Below are 19,601 nucleotides of genomic sequence, written 5' to 3'. Positions count from 1 at the left end.
ATATATATAATTAGATGTAAATGTAGTCCTTATAGAAGAGAGTTTGACTTAAAGAGAAAGATAAGATTTATCTCCTTTTCCCTTTCTTTCATATTTACCTTTTCATGTTTCTCTTGCTTTCTGTGCTTTCCACAGAGCTCTGGTCTTTTCTTAGCAAATGCTTGGAAATCTTCTATTTTGTTGAATGCCCATACTTTCCCCTGGAAGTATATAGTCAGTTTTGCTGGGTAGTTGATTCTTGGTTGGAGACCCAGCTCTCTTGCCTTTCTAAATATCGTGTTCCATGCTTTGCGGTCTCTTAGTGTGTTAGCCGCTAAGTCATGTGTGATCCTTATGGGAGCCCCCTTGTATCTGAAGCTCTTCTTCTTGGCTTCTTGTAGGATTTTCTCCTTTACTTGGAAGCTCTTGAATTTGGCAATTACATTCCTAGGCGTTGTCTTTTGGGGATTTAGTATAGAAGGTGTTCTATGAATCCTTTCTATTTCTATTTTGCCCCCTTGCTCCAGAACGTGGGGGCAATTTTCTTTTATAATCTCCTCTAGAATAAAATCCAATTTGTTGTTTACCTCTGGTTTTTCTGGGAGACCGATGATACGGAGATTTTCTCGTCTTCCTCTGTTCTCCAGGTCCGTGACCTTCTCAGTGAGATATTTTCTGTTTTCTTCCAATTCATTAATTGTTTGGGTTTGCTTTATTGATTCTTGCTGTTTTATCATCTCACTTTCTTCGAGGTCCTTAATTCTGGTCATTAGGGACTGGATTTGCTTTTCAGCCTTGTCTGCCCTTGTATTGGCTGCTTCGAGTTCTTTTTCCAATTGAGCAGTCTTATCTGTCAGACAGCTGATCTCTTTCTCCCATTTTTCTTTCCAGAAGGTTTCCATCTTTTGGATAAGTTCCAGTTTGAGATCTTCCAGAGCTTGTTGATAGTTTCCATTTTGGGAGGCGTGTTCTGAATTTTTTTGGATTTCCTCTTCATTCTCCTCTTTCCCTTGGGTACTTCCACCATAAAAGTTTTCAATAGTCACTTTTTTCCCTTTCTTCCTGGAGGCTTGATTTTGGGCCATGTGAGCCATCCCTTTGGTGGTTTTATTTCCCTTTCCTTTTTGGTCTGGGGTCTGGGTTATAAGAGTGGTTTTTCTGTGAATTTAGGTTGCTTCAGACTAGTTCTTCCCAGCCTCCGAGCCCAGGTATTCAGCTCCGCCCAGATAATCCGTGCGCCTTGTTCAGCGCAGCCCGCCCGAAGTCCGCTGGCTTCTCCAGTGAAAGCGCCCTGAGACGTTTTTTCCCTGGCAGTCCCCAGATCCCAAGGACCCTGGAGTGCCCCCCCAGACAGAGACGCTCCCCACTCACTCGCTGTCCCGGTGAGAGCTCAGGTAGCTCACTCTGGTTTAGTGGGGGAGGTGGGGTGGGGGAAGGGCGGCTCAGTTCACTTTTCTGTGCAAGCTTTTCCTTCTTATTTTAGTGTGGAAATGTTCAAGCCCCACGTACCTTTGCCTCTGTGGGGTACTGGGGAGTCCTTCTGTTCCTCCAAAGGTGATTTTATGCTCCTTTGATGTAGTCTATTTCGTTCGGTGCTGGGGAGAGGAAACGTGCCGCGTCTAGATTGCAGCCATGATTACCCGGAAGTCCTTGATATCTTTAGGATAGACCTGGTGGTGGTATTGCTGGGTCAAAGAGTATGCACAGTTTTATAACCCTTTGGGCATAGTCAATAAGTATTTCTTGATTTATTTTGAAATGATTAAGATGATACTCCATAAAGCATTGTTAGGACTCTGAGAATGATGTTGGGACCCCCTGCTGCTATTTCACTTACCTGCTGAAATCCTGAATCTATGAAGAAGGAATAATGTCTGCCCAGAGGGACAGATCACAGGCTTTTTTCCAACACAGTATATTGTTCTGTTTCTGTTTATTTTAACAGAATATGGAGCTGATCTGGAGGAAAGAAAACAACTGAACAATCCCAGAAAAGTAGAATCTCATTGAGTGGAGGGAGATTTGGAATATGCAGTTGAACCTCTGGTAAGAATCATGTAATTTAAAGATAGAAAATAAAGAAGTATGGATTTTGTATAAAAATATGGCATTTCTGCCCCATCAGTACGACATGCAATTTCCATTGCTTGTATATTTTATATCAAGCCACTGAAGCTCTCCTTCCAAAGCCATGTTGTAGGTCCAATAGTACTCATTTGAGAGCACCTTGGCATGAACTACAGGCTATATTATAATCATAAAATTGATATTCTCTCCTCAAATTTAATTGATCCATATGGGGAATGGTGATATGATCTTGGCTTTATCTATAACATATTTTGCTTAATTCGACTACCAAACCAGATAATTAAAAGCCAGTCAAAGAGCAGAAGCAGCTTGAATAAGGAAGAGATGCAAACTAAGCTCCATAGGGATAATGTGGGACAAAGCTAGGGCAGGGCATCATTTCTATGTTTTCCCTTTAGGATTTTTTAAAGTTCCAGACAGAGGTCAATCTGCCAGATATTCACTCACATAACACATAATTACCTATTACATACCCAGGCATTTACTAGGCATGTGTCCCTAAAACTACTACGTATAAGGCAAAGACAGAAAGCAAACAACCTCTGCTCTTAAGAAGTTTATATCCTTAAATCTAAGGTGCCATTCTATAGACTGATGGGCATAGGAAAGCCAACCTACACAGTGCTTTCCTTTAAAAGAGGTGAACTTAAAAAAATAATAAAAAATAAAAAATAAAAGAGGTGAACTTGAAGGACCCTCCCCAGCATAAGCAAACATTTGTCCAGTGTCTGCATGAAGAATATGGTGTAGTCTCGTTTTTAACTTTCCATTCTACCTTCCTCATCTTAGATAGACTAATTTGACTATTATAATGAGAAGAGATGATTGTGAATCCAATTGCATATGGAGCAGTCTGCTGGGTTGTCTAATGGGAATAGAGCGGTAGATGACTACACAAGCCCTTGTCTTTGTTATATCTATAGCTTTCTGAAAATCCCCTTTGCCTAGCTTTATAATGTCAAACTCTAAAATATTCAGGTTGTTTTTGTTGTTCTCTCCATAAAAAATTAATGATCACGAAAGTATTATCATGTTTATTTTAAAGCAACTATTTTCTACATTTTAATTAAAAGTTGTAATTCACCATCTTTTGACCAAGTTATCTTAAATCTTCATCTTATTGGTAATGGGTATTGGGCCAGATTCAGAGAGAAATACAAGCATTACTTAATGCAAACAGTAAAAATCTCAGCATTTCCAGAGATATGGTTCAGTTCAATTCACAGGCTGTGCTAACTCTGCCTTTTTAATTAGAAATATTCTCCTACTTATGCAAGAATACCGGAAAGGGGGCATTGTCTTGTTCATTATGTATTCTGAGAGAATCACAACTGGACAAAACCAGGCATAATATGATGACTATTGTGTTATTAAAGCACTTTAATAAGGTTACCCCAGAGCCCATTTTCTCTTCCAGAAGTATGATATCCTAGGTCTTTCCTGTGTATGAAGAAGGCTTTTTAATCTTATTTTAGAAAGGTTTGTGTAGGTAGATTCCTGTGACTGTACCCATTTTGTTTATTGACTTCAATTCTACGTTATAGAGAGTCAGTCTGAAAAAGATTGCATTTTCAATTTCAGGTCTTTTTTTTTGTATCTACCTCTCTAGCTTTAGTTCACTCTTTCATTCATGTATAATTCATTCTAGACAAACTACTAGATTACCAGTTTTAATCTAAATCATCTGATATGTAGTCATTAACCACTTATTCAAGTATATTCAAGGCACTATGCTATGCTTGGAATGTAAAGATGAAGTAAAAAGCTTTGCCTGCCCTCAAGGAACTTACACTCTACTAAAAAAGAGTCAACATGTTAAGAGATAAATATATATGCATATACATATTATATGTATATATTTATTGTATGTGTGTGTATACACACATACATATATTATAAATTGCATATATAATGTATACATATTTAAAGTATACTATGCAAATATAAAATTATATATATATATTCATGGCTACTTCATGTATATATATATAGTGTATATATAAATATATAAGAAGAAGAAGGAGAAAACTCTAACACCAAAGAAAGGTTTCTCATAAAAGATGGCACCCCAAACTTATCCTGTTTAATCTGTACAGAAAGTTTTTCAGACCTAGCCTGGACTCCATGGACATTTTCACCTGTTCAAATGATTCTTTCTTCAAGGACCAACTAAGGTATCACCTATTTACTGAATCCTTCCCTGATCCCTAAAATAAAAATAAGCTCTCCTTCCTATTTTTTTGGTAAACTTTGTTGGGACTTATCTTCTGTTCTTATCATATTTACCTTGTATCATATACCTTTCCTAATATACCTCGTCCTCCCTATTTAACAATAAATTGTTTTAAAAAACTTATTTTTTTCAGTTACACATAGGAACGTTTTGATAATTGTTATCTGACTTTTTTTTTCCAATTCAAATACTCTCCTTCCTTCTCTCCCCTTCCAGCTCCTTGAGGAGATAAATTATGTGATATAGGTTATACCAGTGTTTTCATGCAATACATAGGCAATAAACTGTTTAAGGTTAATGCCAAGCAAAGCGATACAGTGGGAAGAGTTGGATTTTGAGGCAGATGCCCTAGGTCTGTGTCTCTGCTCAGCTGTGTACTACATATGTGGCTTAGGGCAAAAGCTTCATATTTCTGACCCTCCCAGTTTCCTCAATTGTCAAATGAGAAGATTGGATTAGTTGACCTCTAGGGTCCTTTGAAACTGCATCTCTGGTCTTAGGATTTCCATCTTTGCACAATGCTTTTACTTATTAAGAGAGAATTGAATTGAGGAGAATACTTAAGACAGAATGACTCCTCAAGCTGTTGACTTGAGCATAGAAAACTATTAGAATGCACATATTTCTAAACCATAAACTCAGCTCTCACCCTGACCCCTGATACAATACATACAATAAACATTTATTAAACACCCATTATATGCCAGGCATTGTGCTAAGTGCTTCACCACTAAACACACAGTTCAGAGGTTTAATTCTATCACATCTTACCTTTAGTTGCCCTGCAAGTTTTCAAATTCAATTCATAAATTTCAATCAATAAAGTGCCTACTATGTGTTGGGAACTGAGCTAAGTGTTGTTGATGGAAAGCTGATATAAGGCACTATCTCTGCCCTGGAGGAACTTGCATTACCATAAGGAAATGTAATGCAGGGAATGGGGGGATAAATTCAGATAAGCAGGATGAAAGGTAATTCGAGGTAGGAGAAAGGCACTAATATTGACAATTGGGGGGATACTAAGGAAGATTTCATAGAGAAAGTAATATCTGAGCTGAGCCTTGTAGGGGCACAAATATTCTTAAAGGACAAAAATGGAGAGTATGAGTATATGCCAGGCATAGAATGGAAGAAAGTCAGAGGAAAGCCTTCCTCAGCAGTAGAGTACACAACAGCAGCAAAGCAGGGACTTATCTCTATGCATTACTTTGATTTCAAATTATTTTTAGCCTGGCTTTTATTGTACTCATTGTTACATACATAAATCTTTAAAGTAATACGTTTTGTAAGAAATGGTCATAAAAATTTACAGCCAGTAACTTTTCCCCTGTCCCTTACAATGATATTCTACTAAAACCATTAAATGGTTCTCATTAATGCCCTTTAAATGATTGTGTAATGACCCACAATCGCTTGTAAGTGAACAACCATTAAAGAATTACCAGTTCTTAGCATGCTTTTAAGTACAGTTTAAATACATGGGAGGTAACGTGTAATATATTAGGAAAAAAGTATTAAATTTGAAATAGTAAAAACACACTCACCACAGCAGAATGAGGTGGTGTGCAACCCGACCCTGCAATGACCAGAGTTCTAACTGAACACATGATTACTGCAGATTGCTTTTTCCTTTATGCTTTTCCCATCATCAAATCTTGACTTTTTTTTTCCTGGGGAGGAAGGTGTTGTCAGAGATGGGGAAGGAGAGCAATTTTGTGTTTTTCACGTGGAAGCAAATCTGGAGGGGGGGGGGAGGAGTAAAGATTTTGTCCAAGAGTAAGCAAAAAAATCTGATGAAAAGTTAAAAATCCAGTTAATCCTCAGATACTTCCTATATGATGCTAAATATCCAGATGTTTGGCATTGTGTAGACTAAACATCTGGATGATACTAAACCCGGCCAAAAACAACACAGAGGGATCAACTTCCTCAATGGAGAATAGGGTCAAAAAAATTCACCACTGCTCCATGCACCAAGCATATATTGTGATTGGCAAGCTTACCTGCCAGCATACAGCTGGGCTCTTGAATTTCCCCCAAATACTACTGAAAAATAAAACCCATTAACCTTGGTGATGTTATTCATGTTGGAGTAAGTTTTTCACTCCTGACAGGTAACCTGTCTCAGAGTATCTTTAAGAATAATCCAAGTGTACAGACCTAGCCACAAAGGAGCCCTTTGTACTAACGGTATAATTCCAGGTGAGTCCAGAGACAGATTGCTCATAGAGCATGAGAGGGACATAATTCTCTACAGAGACGTTTTTCTCTTTACTTTGAAGGAATTGTGTCTTAGAGGGGAGAGAGCGAAGCTGGTTTCAGGTCCAGAGAGCATTTCCACAAATCTTTCTATACTCTTTTGGAAGCAGTTTATTTACTCAGTATCCCAACTGGCAAAATCTTTACCCTAGTAGCTCCAGTGAATTGTATTCATTTTCTAACATGTTTCATGTTCTCCCTCAATATATTATATTATCATATATTTATTCTTACTTAATGGCAAAGGATGGGTGGGAGAAAAGGGTAGAGAAGTCATATTACTGCTGGGGCATATTTGAAGGGCGGAGAGAGGAAGGCAATAAGCATTTGCCTAATACTTATTAGACACTAAGCACTTTTCCGATATTCTCTTTTTGTTCTGCACAACAACCCTGCAAGGCAAGGGTGTTATTATTATCCCCATTTTATAGCTGAGGCAATTGAGGCACATAGAGGTTAAATGATTTGCCCAGTATCACACATCTAGTAAGTATATGAGATGAGATTTGAACTCAGCACTCTATCCACTATACCAGCTAGCTGCTGTCTTGAACCAGGTAGAAGAGTGGAAAAAGCCCTGGCTTTGGAGCCAGAGGACCAGAATTAAGTCATTTAACTTCTTATGCTCAGTTTTCTCATCTGTGAAATGAACCATGTGGATTAGATCAGTTCTAAGGTCTTTTTCATCTTTAAATACTATGATTCTATGACTCTAGGTGCCCAATTCTAAATAATGTTCTCTTCTTAAAAAGTTCTTGTAATTGTGTGCATAGTTAATCAAATAAACTGAAGTCAAAGATAGCAAGCAGATACTGCCTTTAGCAAACATATGAAATGGGGAAATTTGTCTTTGGTTCCCCTTTCTCTTTGTGTCCTCTTGTTCCTCAGTAGTAAAGATTACTCTCTTCCACCTACATTTCAGGTGCTGGGTATTCCTTATTTTCATTTAAAAACCTGGTTCCAACCCCTGCCTTCCAGAAAGGATTTGACATCTGTAATTTAATGGGAGGACTGCTAAGTGGTGCAATGGTAGAGAGCCAGGACTGGAGTCAGGAAGACTTATCATCCTGAGTTCAAATCCAGCTTGACACCTACTAGGTGTGTTACCCTAAGTAAGTCATTTAACCATCTTTACCTCAGCTTTCCTCATTTGTAAAATGAAATGGAGAAGGAAACAACAAACCACTCCAATAGCTTTGCCCAAAAAAAAAAAAAAAACTTCAAATGGACTCATGAAGAGTCAGATATAATTGAAAAAACAGCTCAACAACAACAAATTTATTGGAATTTAAGTCCTCTTCCAAGTCTATGGATATTCTCAGCCTTTTGCCTAATTGTAGAATAGAAGACTTTGTTTCTGTTAAAGGGAGGTCAAACTTCTGTAGAAGGAATATTTTGGGAGTACAAAGGAAGTCTTTCCAATGTGATTCAAATTATTACATTGAGATGAATAATTGCTTACAATTACACAAAACTTCTTGAAGATGAGACTCTTTCTTTATACCAACCTTCTCTCATATTAGACACATATTTGATTGTTCTCACTTTTCAAGTGGGAAAACTGAGACTCACAGAGTTTGAGGAGCCCTTCTGATGTTAAAAGCTAGGTAATGTCTGATATCCAACTCAGGCTTTCTGATTGATTTCACTTTCTATCATGGTGCCCTGCCATAATAGTCGTAACTTCCATGCCTTCCACACTCCTTGACTATAGATGGACTGGTAGAAAGTGCCATGAATTGACTTTAAATGCTGTATAGACTAAATCATCCTGAGAAGCAAGATCCTTATGCACCGTCCATTTTTTTAGTTCTCTCTCTGGCTTTTAACAACAACATAACTGAGTGGCCTTAGTGTTAGTCATGGAAGAACATTGGGACACAGTTGGAAATCAGGAAAACCTGGATTCAGATTCAATCTTTAGAGCCTTATTTACTATGTGGATTTAGCCAATCACTTAACCCCTTAGGTCCTTACCCAGAAAAAGGGTTTAATGATACCCAAAATACCAACTACAAAGAATTGTTCCAGAGGCTCAAAAAAAGTGATATATGTAAAACACATTAAAAACTTACAAGGATTATATAATTATCAGTTAGCATTCTCATTGTTATTGCTTCATTTTCTTTATATTCATGTTCATTAGGGTTCTAATAGAAATAATCAAGGGACAAATCACTCTCCTGCTGTTGTTCTTTGTCATTTAATATTTGGTGAGCTCTCATACAAGTAGATAAAATGACTGATACTTGTAATTGAATCAAAGTATCAGGTTGCAGGCTTATCTTCTATAGGCTTATTGAAAGCAACTTTGGGAAAGTTTCATGAGCATGAGCAGAAAAAATGACAGGGTGGATACATCCTTCTTCCTGTTCCCATGGTTTTCCTCTACAGGGTCTCTAATATTTTTAGAGCTTTTCACTCAGCATAGTTTGGAAGTTATGAGTATTTATTAGCACAGAATCAATTTTTCTTAATATTTTTATTAAAGTTTCTAGTTGGTCAATAGGAGAATGTGGATGATAATTTTACCTGTGAAAATGCTCTTGTTCTGTGACAGTTGATTTCATTATCAACATCATGATTATGATATTGAGCAGTTGCATGGAGAAATCAGAAAACAGAGGACTAAGTCTATAACTGTCTGTGAGAGCCTGAATAAGTTACTAAACCACACAATGCCATCAAACAATTTACTGAGTCTCAAAGTTGCCTGCTATTTACTGGCCTATTTTAACAGAGGGAACTTTTCATTAGAAATTCCTTATAGTTCTAGAGTCATAGGTCTGCCCAAATTATTGTTATTGTTAATATTATTATTCTTAGAGAAGCCATTAGTATAGGTACCTAGAAAAGGAAGCGAATGGAACACTCATGTTAGAGTCAGGAAACTAACCGTGCTTCTGGTTGAATGACCCGGGGCAAATTACTTGACCTTTCTAAGTTGTAGTTTCCTCATTTGCAAAATAGGGATAATAAAAAAGCCAACTTCACAGAATTGTGAGTAGCAAATGAAATAACATACGTAAAACACTTCACAAATCTGAAAATGTTACCTAAATATTAACTTCATCATCATCGATACGGTAAGGGCATCTCTCCTCTAACTATGGATGTGGACATCCTCAATCCTCACCCTTCCCTCATGCTTGCACGGAGGTGGCTGTTTCCATACAGTATATTCTTAACTTGAGAAGTTCTATTTGGCTCCATGATATGCAGATGATGGAACATATGGCCTCAACTGTTAAATATATTCCCCCAAGTCACGTTGCCCAGCACTGAAGTATAGCCACCTCAGGGGCAAATGTCCAACAGCTCAGATTGGTTTACAATGGGGAATGAAGACCAGATGACGTTCCAGGAGGTGTTCAGAACAAGGCAGCATGCTGTGACGCAAGTTTGAATTTGGTCAGTACATGAAGAGCCTTCTGTAGGTTGTCGCAAAGGGGAAACAATTTCAATGACTCCAGAGGCAGACCCAGAAGGTGGGAGATGGCTTATTGTAGAAGGAAATTGGAGGGGAGAGGAGTAGGGATTAACAATGAGTTTTGTTTCATTCTTTGTTCCTTTTAGTGACTTTTCCATCCTTTCTTGCCTCTTCATCCTGCCTCTCCCCTTTTACCATGTTAAATATCACATTTATAGTCAAATTAAATCCAATGATTATTAAATGCTGTTTTTTTGTAAGATAGGTACTGAGGATATAAATAATGTGTAGGTAAAGTTAGGTGCCTTAGTGGACAGAGTACTGGGCTTAGAATTAGGAAGATTCATCCTTTTTAAAAACCTTTCTGATAACTTCTTTTAAAAATATTTAATTAATTCATTTAGAATAATTTTCCATCGTTACAAGATTCATGTTCTTTTCCTCCCCTCTCCCAAACCCCCTCCCATAGCTGACACATAATTCCTCTGGGTTTTACATGTGTCATTGATCAAGACTAATTTCCATACAGTTGATATTTGCAATAGGCTAATCATTTAGAGTCTATATCCCTAATCACATCCCCATCAACCCTTGTGATCAAGAAGTTGTTTTTTTTTTTCCTGTTTCTACTCCCACAGTTCTTCCTCTGGATGTGGATAGCATTCTTTCTCACAAGTCCCTCAGAATTGTCCTGGTTCATTGCATTGCTGCTAAAGGAGAAGTCCATTACATTCGATTGTACCACAGTATATCACTCTCTGTGTACAATGTTCTCCTGGTTTTGCTCCTCTCACTCTGCATCAATTCCTGGAGCCGTTCCAGTTCACATGGAATTCCTCCAGCTCATTATTCCTTTGAGCACAATAGTATTCCATCACCAAAAGATACCACAATTTGTTTAGCCATTCCCCAATTGAAGGGCATCCCTTCATTTTCCAGTTTTTTGCCACCACAAAGAGTACAGCTATGAATATTCTTGTACAAGTATTTTTCCTTATCTCTTTCGGGTACAAACCCAGCAGTGCTACAGCTGGATCAAAGGGCAGACAGACTTTTAGCACTCTTTGGTCATAGTTCCAAATTGCTATCCAGAATGGCTGGATCAATTCACAATTCCACCAGCAATATATTAATGTCCCAATTTTGCCACATCCCCTCCAACATTTATTATTTTCCTTTGCTGTCATGTTAGTCAATCTGCTAGGTTTGAGGTGGTACCTCAGAGTTGTTTTGATTTGTATTTCTCTTATTATAAGAGATTTAGAATACTTTTTCATGTGTTTATTGAAAATTTTTATTTCTTTATCTTAAAATTGCATATTCATGCCCCTTGCCCATTTATCATTTGAGGAATGGGGAATTGATCTTTGTAAAATTGATTTAGCTCTTTATAAATTTGAGTAATTAGATCTTTGTCAAAGTTTTTTGTTATGATGATTTTTTCACAATTTATTGCCTCCCTTTTAATTTTGATTGCATTGGTTTTGTTCGTACAAAATCTTTTTAATTTGATGTAATCAAAATTATTCATTTTATGTTTTGTAATTTTTTTCTAACTCTTACTTGGTCTTAAATCTAGGAAGATTCATCTTTGTCAAATCAAACTTCAGACACTTACAAGCTGGGTGACCCTGGCGAGTCACTTGACCTTATTGGCTTCAGTTCTTCATCTGTATAATGAGTTGGAGAAGGAAATTAAATGACAAATCACTTTAATATGTTTGCCAAAAATATCCCAAATGGAATCACAGGGAGTCAGAAAACAATGAGCCAACAGCAAAATAGAAAGAGATAGATAGATAGATAGAAATATAGATATATAGATCGATAGAAAGATAGATAGATAGAAAGATAGATAGACAGACAGACAGACAGAAAGATAGATTAGATCATTAGATAGACTGAATGAATATTAATTAAGCATTTACTGTATGCCAGACAATGGGCACCAAAGACAAATCCAAAACAAAAATGAAGGCTCTGCCATGAAGGAGCTTACATTCTACTAAGCTATTAATTATTTTTTTTTAAACTCTTACCTTCCATCTTAGAATTATTACTCAGTATTGCTTCTAAGGCAGAAGAGTGGTAAGGGTTAGGCAAAATGGGTTAAATGACTTGCCCAGGGACATACATATAGGAAGTGTCTGAGGACAGATTTGAACCCAGGACCTCTGTCTCTGGGCCTGGCTCTCCATCCACTGAGCCACCCAGCTACCTCCAGAGCTATTAATTTAAATATTTTGCTCCCTAGCAGGACCTTGTACCCACATATAAAAAGAGTCCTACAAATTGCAAAGAAAAAAAAAAAACTGTGGCTACTACTCTGGGCCTATACTTGGTTATTTTTGTTTTTATTTTGTTTTGATATACATTTCGGACTCTCCTGTTTGTTGTGAAGGGCAGTATATTGAATGTGTGGAGTTTCCTGGGGACACTGCATAGAGGGGCTGATTTCCATGTATAGCAGTTAAAAGCAACAACCAAAAAAAAAAAAGACTTATCTCCTAGATTGTATCTAAGAACAGGCAGACGGAATAACTATAATAGTTTCATGATTTAGAATACAATGTATTATTTGCCCCTTTTCCCTTTCTTTCAATTGTAAATTAATCATTAGAGGGCTCTATCTAGAGTATTATTCTCACTGTGTATCCTGATTCAACCTGCTCCACGCAGGCAAATGCACCTGACTGTAATTTGGGGAGCCCAAATTGCAGTGGGTTCGGCACTTTGAGACAACTCTAATAAATTAATGTCACTCCCGTCTTTGGGAACAATTCAATTCAGAAGGGTTGCAATGTATCATTAATGCATTAAAAAAATGTTGTGTTTTTAGGCTGAATACCTGGTATTAGTTTGGATCCTGACAATCCCAAACAGACTTTTTAGAAGTCTCTGGTGCCTGGGAGCAGCAAGGAAGCAATTTTTGTTTTAAGTGTGTGTTATCAGAGCAGCCCAAGTACTTCAAAGGTCTGTACTATATGCTTAAAATAGGCACATTGCCAAACAGGAATTGAAACACACATACTGTACATACTACACTATTTGCCTTACAGAAATTAATTTTCAGCAGGCAGCTGCTTGGATTATTTAATATTTATCCTTAGCTGCAGGAAGATGAATCTATTATTTTATACATTGATTTTGTTATTTTACCCAAGCATTTTGGTTAGGCTTTCCAGTAGGAGGTGCCTATGTTTTCTTCTAATACACTGAAGAGACATGTAAGCCACTGGAGTTTAAAGTGCCGAGAATTAAGGGAGGAACATTGCATTTCAGAGCAAATTTCTAGGTTTGGAGTGTTTTATTTGTTTTTCCTTTTTCTTTGTTTTTGTCCTTTGATTTTGAGTATAGGAAATCGGCATAGAGAACTTATGGTCCAGTAACTCTCTCCACCCGTGCATAGGGAAATAACATGGTATCCAGGGAAGCATGGGGCAGCTAGGTTGCACAGTGATTAGAGCTCTGGGCCTGAGTTAGGAAGACCTGAGTTCAAATCTAGCCTCAAACATTCTCTAGCTATGTTATTCTGGGCAAGCTACTTAACCTCTATTTACCTTAATCCAGTAGAGAAGGAATTGGCAAACTACTCTAATATCTTTGCCAATAAAACCCAGTGACTAGGGGGAAGCTGGGTAGCTCAGCGGATTGAGAGCCAGGTCTAGAGAAGGAAGGTTCTAAGTTCAAATCTGGTCTCAGACACTTCCCAGCTGTGTGACCCTGGGCAAGTCACTTAACCCCCATTGCCTAGCCCTTACCACTCCTCTGCTTTGGAACCAATACACAGTATTGACTCCAAGACAGAAGGTAAGAGCACCAACAGCATGTTATTAAAGGAAGAAAATGATTTTAGCTTGGCTTGGATTAATATTCTGCTTCTGACACCTATTACTTGTATGAACTTGGGCCCCTTTGTGGGCATTTATTTCCTCATTTATAAAATCTGCGGGTTGGACTTGACAGTTTCTGAGGTCCCTTCTAATTCTAAGACTGTAATCCTATTGCCCTTCATTAAAATCAGTAACTCCTTGTAATGGAGCAGATTAGAGGAAGGCTTCTTTGCCTTTGTTCATGCCCCTGGTCATTTAGAAATCCAGGGAAACCTAGGGACTCCTTCTTAGAATAATGTATTTAAATGCATAAAATAAAATATATGAGACTACAAAAGAAACCATTATATATATACATATACACATACATGCATATACATATATATACATATATATGTTATCAAGATATTTATGGACTTTTTTTTTTTAAGTTCATGGACTCCCAAATAAGAAACCCTGGTTTAGAGAATTCCTCTGGATCACTGCAAGATTAAATCACTTGCCCATGACCACATAGCTACAGTATTTTGTTACAGAGACAGTACTTGAACTCAGTTTGATCCTAATGCCAGATCTCTATCCATACTATATAGTCTTTTTCATAGTAACATTAATGAATTAATGGTATACGTGGAAACGATGGAAAAAGGACACCTGGGTTCTAGCTCTGCCTATGACTTGAGATATGTCATTCAGACACCCTTGATCATAACAAGTCATCTTCCTCTACAAAATAATGGGGTATAGGGGCAGCTAGATAACACAATTGATAGTGCACTAGGACCTGAGTTCAAATATAGCCTCCAACACTTCCAAGCTGTGTGACACTGGGCAAGCCACTTAACCTCAATTGCTTAGACTTTGCTGCTCTTCTGACTTAGAATTGAGACTAAGATAGAAGGTAAGGGAAAAACAGAGAGAAAGAGACAGAGAGGCAGAGACACAGAAAAAGAAATATAAAGGAAGAAAGGAAGAAAGGAAAAGAAAGGTGGGAAGGATGAGATAAAGAAAGGAGGGAAGGATGAGAGAAAAAAGAAAGGTAGGAAGGATGAGAGAGTGAGAAAGGAAGAGAGAAAGGGAGAAAGATAAAGAAAAAGAAAGGAAAAGAGAGAAAGAAAAAAGAAAGAAAGAAAGGATGAGAGAAAGGGAGAAAGAAAGAGTGAGAAATTGCAATAGAAAAAGAGAAAATGAAAGAGAGAAAGAATGTGATAAGATCAAATGATGTCCATTTCCTTCAGTTATAATATTCTATGTATCCCTAGTGACCACAGCCCCTCCTGTTAAAATATTTTAAAGCATGGAATTATGTTGATTGCATCAGAAAAATTAAAGCATAAAGGGGAAAAATGTCACCATGTCAAATAACAAAATGACTGATTTAGTGTCAGAGACACTTGAGTGTATAAAAAGATACAATACTGCAAAGTATCTTGTAGATAGAAACTGTTCAATATCAATGGAGCATTACCAGGTCTGCACTGTCAGCAAACTTTACTGTGACCACACTGAAAGAGATGCTAAAATGTCATTTCATGGACCACATTATGTGCTGCTTACAATGAATATTCTGGCCATGGTTTATTACATTTTTGATAAATTGTAACTTCTTGGACCAAAATTTGGTTAGCTTATCTCTAGTGTCATTTAAATATCTTAAAGAACTGAATTTGCCCCAAAGATTTAATCATCATTCAGCAGCAGTCTGTAACCATGTGGTACTAATTTAAATTACTGTAGCCATGGACAAGTCTCTATCCAGAAATTAATAAATGCAATTTATAAGGAATGTTAAGTAACAACTAACAATTTAATGCTTTGTGAGTTTCAGCCAAACTGATTAAATAATTAAAACAGATTTCTAGGGATAGGGGAAGAGATTTTACCATAAAAAAGAGATAAACAGTGTGGGAATTGTATGCATTCTCATAGACATTTAAGATAATTAAATCCAAAACCTATGTTAAAATAACACTAAGGGTCTGGTTTAAATCAACAGTGGGAATTTCAGAGTTAAGAGTAGAACTCCATCATTAATGTACTCCACTGTATGAAGAAATGGATTCTGGGACCTTCTGACCACTAGGTCATTTTACAGTGTTTGTGAATTGGTAGGGGCAATGTTGGACTCCCACATGATACATCCATAGTGGAGGCTTTACTTATATTTAGACTCGTGGACTGAGCCTGAAGCAAATACTTAGGATGATCCAAATGTGTTTCTTATAACATGTTCCATTTTCAAGCTGTTACTTGTATTTTGAGACAAAACCCCCAAATCTACAAAAGCTCATGAAGTACCTATGGTTTGACTTGTAGAGGGCACTAGATGCATACAGGTTCTGAGTAAGCACTCTTTGGCTGGTGAATATTTCTCTTCTATGAGTTACAAGTTATGATTTCCGTAGCTGCATAAAACAGTTGATAGATACCATGAGTTCACAGAATCATAGAATTTGGGCAATGGAAGTTATTAAAGTGCCTATCTTCAAAAAATCTCTACTCTAACATACCCATTAAGTGATGATCTAGCTTCTAGTTAAGTACAACCCAGTACATCCAGAGAAAGCTCATTCCAATCTTGGATGGTTCTAATTCTGAGAAGATTTTGTCTTACATCAAGTCTAGGTTTACCTCTGTACCTTCCTCTCCTCCGTTTTCTATTATCTAGTAAATGAAAAGTGGCGATCATCAATTCTTTGTTACCTGGGGTTTTCCAGATGAATTGTCTAAAAAAGTTGCCACCAATTTTATAGACACAACAAAGTAGCTGACAAAGTGGAAAATAGCTTCAAGCATCATTTGTATATGTTTGTGTGTCTATGATGACAAATCATTGCTGATTCACTGGATTAGTTAGTTGATTTGGTGTCATGAAGATACTGAAATAGGTTCCAGTATGATCACCTTCCATTTGCCAATACCATCTAGTGGCAGCCCTTGATGTTTCTTAGAGAAAATGTGGATATTTTATATATGCCTTCCTATAACCACTCAGTTGAGACATGTAACTACATAGTTACTTTTCACTTACTGATGTTAAAAGTAATTAACTCACTCATGGTCACAAAAATCATAGATATCAGATATAACACCTCCAGTGGAGGAAAAGCCTTTACATCCCAATATGGTACATTCCATGAGGGGTTACAGTGGATACAACACCAGATCTGAACTGAGTGACCTTGGGCAATTACTTAGCCCTGTTTTCTTCAGTTTTCTCATCTATCAAGTGAGCTGGAGAAAGAAATGACAAACCATTCCATTATCTTTGCAAAAAAATACCAAATGAGGCCATGATTGAACAACAGTAATAATTCATTCTACTTTAGGATACTTAATTTTTAAAAACTTTTCCCTCATGTAACAGGAGTTTAGTATATTTCCAAAGAGTCTGAGATAGAGGAACTCTTATAGACTCTTATAGATACCTGCTTCTAGAACATAGAAAAATTGATGTAGGTATGGACATTCTGCCATGTGATTGAGAACAGCATTTTCCCCCTGGCTGTTAGAATAGCTTATGTTTCTCTGTTGTTCTTTCTTCAGTGGTGTCCAAGGGCAAAAGACTCATTTACTCACAGCCTCCTGGGATGCCATGCTGAAAGTGGAAAAGAGCCACCATCCCCTTTCCCCAGGCCATATGGCTTGGCATTTTGGTCTTTTTCATTTGTCCTTTTTAGTTCTAGATTCAGGGAGATGGATCTATGTCCTAGGAAGCTAAAGCAGAGGAACTTTCATGCCCAAGATTCTAGGCTAGGTGTTATAAAGCCCAGCAAGGAAGCTCTACTAACTCAAGAGTCCTTGGGTGCAAACCCAAGGGGAATTCTGGATTTAGAACTTGGTAAGACTAATGTTATGTAGGAACTAAACTAAATTGTTTATTTAATTTCTCTTTCCTCTCCAGAGCCTGGGGCAATATAGAAAAGGTTATACCCTTGAGGTGTTGCAGAAAAATATTTGTATGTTGGCTAGTTATACCTTTGAAGTACATATTCCTTTGTAAAAACTGATTTTCCTTGAAATGATTAAATATAACTTAGGTTCTGGCCTCCTAAAATTAGGAGAACATAATGGAAGTCCAATGCAAAGATACAGATGAAAGTATTCCCAACCCCCTAAGGGTACTAGAGAAATTCGAGGTATACATTGAAAATGTTGAACAGACCTAGAATAAGTTACATTTATAATAATTTGAAATGTGCTTCTATTCGTATCCTTCCCCATCTTTATGAGGTCTTTCTTCTTTGCCACTTCCAATGCCTGCCCTCAGAGATTATTTTCCATTTATATGATATTTATCATTTATATACATGTTGTTATTGTTTAATTGATCAGTTATGTCTGACTTTTTGGGATCTCATTTTGAGTTTTCTTGGAAAAGATACTGGAGTGGTTTGCCATTTCTTTCTCTACTTATTTTATAGATGAGGAAACTGAGACAAATAGAGTTAAGTGACTTGCCCAGAGTCATATAGCCAATCAGTGTCTGAGGCAGAATTTGAACTCAGGTCCTTCTTAGTCCAGGAACAGCACTCTGTTCATTGAGCCACTTAACTATAGGGAAGGTTGTTCCCTTTATTAGAATTCAAGATTTTTAAAGACAGGGACTATACCTTTGCCTTTCTTTTTAGCTGTTCATAGGACACATATTTCATATTTCCAACTTTGTAAATATTGTTGATTGACAACAGGCTCTATAGGACAACATGGAACAAGCTTTCATATATCAATCTTCCTAATGGGTAAGGACAGCTATTGTGTCCTTTCCCCAGTTACTTCTTGAGCCTCAACACCCTTAGTTCTTATCAGGAATAACTATCCTTTTTAGCTTCTTTTGAACATTCTTTGGCTTATCAATGCCTTCCCTAAAAAGTGATGGTTAGAATAGAAAGCTTTTTTCCTGACCAGATACCTCCTTTCTTTCTGTACATTCTGTCTCTCAAGACAGTTTAGAATCTCATGACCTTCTTTGACTACAATATTACCCTCTTGGTCAAAAGAACTTGCATCCACTAAAATTCCTAAACCTTTTCCACTTAAACCATTGTCCAGCCTCCCAAGACAGATGCCCATGTCATCCTCTGATTTCAACTTGTTTGCTTTATCCCATTGTCCTACCCTATGAAGATAAGTCTGAGTCCTGAGTGCCAGTATGTGCCCTACCCTTCCCAGCACTGTGCCATCTGTAAATGTGATGATCATGCCATTTGTAGCTTCATCCAAGTCACTACTAAAAATGTTGAACAGCAGAGGGCCGCGGACATATGCTGAGATCATTCTAGGAGAGACCTTCTTTCCAAATCAGCATCAGGCTTAATCTTTCAACAAGGTGCTTTCTGACGTTCTGCTATTTATTATCAAGAAATTCTCAGGAAATTTTGATTGCATTTTTTGAGATGGCAGGCACCATGGTTTAGTGGAAAAGGCACTGCAGGTAAAGTCAGGCGATCTGAGTTTATTATTTATTAGCTGTTAGGATCTTGAAAAAAATAATCTGATTTTTCTGGATCTCAGTTTCCTCTTTTGTAAAATCCTGTGCTATTTGTTTCACTGGACTTCTATAGGAAAAACCATCCCTAGACTTCAGTGTGCATGTTCGTTTTATAAAAAGTGATATACATAGGTAAATTATTAACACTGGGTACCCAGCACAATGCTATGCGTGCTTTCCTTTGCTCTCTCTTTTTTTGTGTTAAGTCAGTCATCCCGCTGACCTATATTTGGGCCCATCCCTATGACTGAATAAAAGTAGAGAACTCCTGAAATAGAAATTCCTCCT

At 37.3% G+C, this 19,601-nt stretch overlaps 1 long non-coding RNA gene across 2 annotated transcripts in view; it reads left to right on the top strand.

Moving 5' to 3' along the window:
- Positions 1-1,619: 1,619 nt before the first annotated feature.
- The window catches only part of LOC103100526 (uncharacterized), a 97,426-nt gene continuing 79,444 nt past the window's right edge, over positions 1,620-19,601 (top strand). Inside the window, exon 1 of one of the 2 annotated variants that reach the window (XR_001626435.2) lies at positions 1,620-2,025. This is a non-coding gene — a long non-coding RNA (uncharacterized LOC103100526). Of the gene's footprint in view, positions 2,026-8,918; positions 9,971-19,601 lie in introns of those variants that run through there. The other variant, XR_459244.2, reaches the window with a different exon arrangement.

This window comes from Monodelphis domestica, chromosome 1, assembly GCF_027887165.1.
Source record: "Monodelphis domestica isolate mMonDom1 chromosome 1, mMonDom1.pri, whole genome shotgun sequence".
NCBI lineage: Eukaryota > Metazoa > Chordata > Mammalia > Didelphimorphia > Didelphidae > Monodelphis > Monodelphis domestica.
The sequence above is the reverse complement of the archived record's forward strand: the minus strand, read 5'-3'. Positions and strand labels throughout refer to the sequence as shown.